Source organism: Cebus imitator, unplaced genomic scaffold (genome assembly GCF_001604975.1).
Source record: "Cebus imitator isolate Cc_AM_T3 unplaced genomic scaffold, Cebus_imitator-1.0 Scaffold263, whole genome shotgun sequence".
Taxonomy (NCBI): Eukaryota; Metazoa; Chordata; class Mammalia; order Primates; family Cebidae; genus Cebus; species Cebus imitator.
In genome coordinates this window covers 1,862,419-1,864,931 of record NW_016107578.1, presented here as the reverse complement: position 1 = coordinate 1,864,931, position 2,513 = coordinate 1,862,419, and positions in this window count along the sequence as shown.

Genomic DNA, 2,513 nt, shown 5'->3' with positions numbered 1-2,513 from the left:
GCTCACTGTAACCTCTGCCTCCCAAGTTCAATAGATTCTCCTGCCTCAGACTCCCGAATAGCTGGGATTACAGGCACCCATCACCGCACCCAGCTAATTTTCATACTTTTAGTACATGTTGGTCAGGCTGGTCTCAAACTCCTGACCTCAGATGATCCTCCCACGTTGGCCTCCCAAAGTGCTGGGATTACAGACGTGCGCCACTGTGCCCAGCCTCTGAATAGATATTTTGCAGAAGACGACATACAAATGGCAAACAGGTGTATGAAAAGTTCTCAACATCATTGATCATCAGAGAAACGCAAATCAAAACTATGATGAGATATCATCTTACCCCAGTTAAAATAGCTTACATCCAAAAGGCAGGCAAGAGCACATGCTAGTGAGGATGTGGAGAAAAGGAAGCGCTTGTTCATTGTGGTGGGAATGTCAGTCCAACCACTATGGAGAGCAGTAAGGGCCACAGAGTGAGAGCCTGTATCTAAAAAGAAACTTTAAAAACAGGCCTGGTGCAGTGGCTCACACCTGTAATTCCAGCACTTTGGGAGGCCCTGGCGGGCTGCTCGCCTGAGCTCAGGAGTTCAAGACCAGCCTGGGCAACTTGGTGAAACTCCGTCTCTATCAAAAACTTTGGGCATGGTGGAGCACATCTGTAATCCCAGCTACCTGGGTGGCTGAGGCATGAGAATCACTTGAGCCTAGGTCGTGGAAGTAGCAGAGAGTCACGATCATACCACTGTACTCCAGATTGGGTGCCAGAGTGAGACTGTGTCTCAAAAAAAAATATTGGTGAATAGAAGAATAATTCAATAACTGCCTCAGACATTTATACAGTTCTCATCTCATTCTGGGCACACAGAAGACTGAGTTGGCCTCATCTCCTTGATTTTTAAAATGAACATTCTAAAATCAAGACTAGATGTATCACTTCTAGGACAAATCATGAAAAGAAATGTGTAAGAGCTTTGTGTGTTCTTCATCTCTGTGATCGGAATTGAAGAAGGCATGAGTTTTAGAAGGTGCATCACCAAGATGGTGGTGATTCCATTATCCTTACCCTTGTAACTTGTGAGCATCCTTACCACCAGTAATCATTATTAGATATTAAATCTGAGATAGGAGTTAATACTTACCACATTGATATTTTAGGCTTGGAGTGATGGCTCATGCCTGTAATCCCAGTGCTTTGGGAGGCTGAGGTGAGAGGATGGCTTGAGTCCGGGAGTTCAAGACCAGCCAGGGAAACATAGCAAGGCCCCATCTCTACAAAAAATTTAAAAATCAGCTAAGTATAGTGGTAAGTGCCTGTAGTCTCAGCTATTTGGGAGGCTGTGGTGGGAGGATCACTCGAGCCTGGGATGTCAAGGCTGCAGTGAGCTGAGATCGTGCCCCTGAACTTCAGCCTGGCATCAGAGCAGCACTCTGTCTCAGAAAGTAAATGTTTTTTCCTTTAGGCTTAAATTCTAACCCTCACACCTCCATTGAGAAGCTGTGAGGAGGTGGGGCCTTTGGGAGATGATGAGGTTATGAAGGTGGAGCCCTCCTGTATGGGATTAGTGCCCTTCTGAGAGTGACAGAAGAGAGCTCGCCAGCCCCTTCCATAAGAGGATACAGGGAGGATGTGACAGTCTCCAACCTGGAAGAGGGTCCTCACCAGTCCCTCGTCATGCTGGCACCCTCATCTTGGACTTTCAGCCTCCAGAACTGTGATAAATGTCTGTTCTAAAAAAAAAAAAAAAAAAGGTGTGGAAAGCAATGTTAATATTTCGAATCACTTTTAGTGCATTCCGTCCTTAACCATGTCTTAATGCATAGTTGTGTTAGATGAGCAGTACTGTCAGAAATTTCATGTTAGTGAATTAATAAATATAGCAGTAAAGAATACTATTTACTATTTGTTGAACACTGGATCTGCTAATCTTGATGTTTCCTGGTGGTGAGGGAGAGCCCTGCCCTCCCCCGCCCCCACCACCACCACCACCATTCCAGGAGACAGGACATAAGAGTGATTCTCACTTTCTGCTAGGCTCTTTTATCCACTGACCGAAACGATTATTTATTATGTGCTTATAAATGTTTCCACAGTGAAAAAAAAAAGTGACTTTCATACTGACCGTTTTGGGGATTTTTATTCATAATTTGTTTGCATTCCTAAAAAATAGAGGTAGGCCGGGCATGGTGGCTCATGCCAGTAATCCCGGCACTTTGGGAGGCCAAGGCGGGCAGATCACTGAGGTCAGGAGCTCAAGACCAGGCTGACCAATGTGGTGAAACCCCAACTCTACTAAAGATAGAAAAATTAACCAGACATGGTGGTGTGTACCTGTAGTCCCAGCTACTTGGGAGGCCGAGACAGGAGAATTGCTTGAACCCGGGAGGCAGAGGTTGCACCGAACTGAGATGGTGCCAGCTGTACTCCAGCCTGGACAACAGAGCAAGACTCTGTCTTGAAAAAAACAAAAAATGGAAGTAAAGGGAGATATACAGGATGTTGTGAGAGAGTATCTAATTAC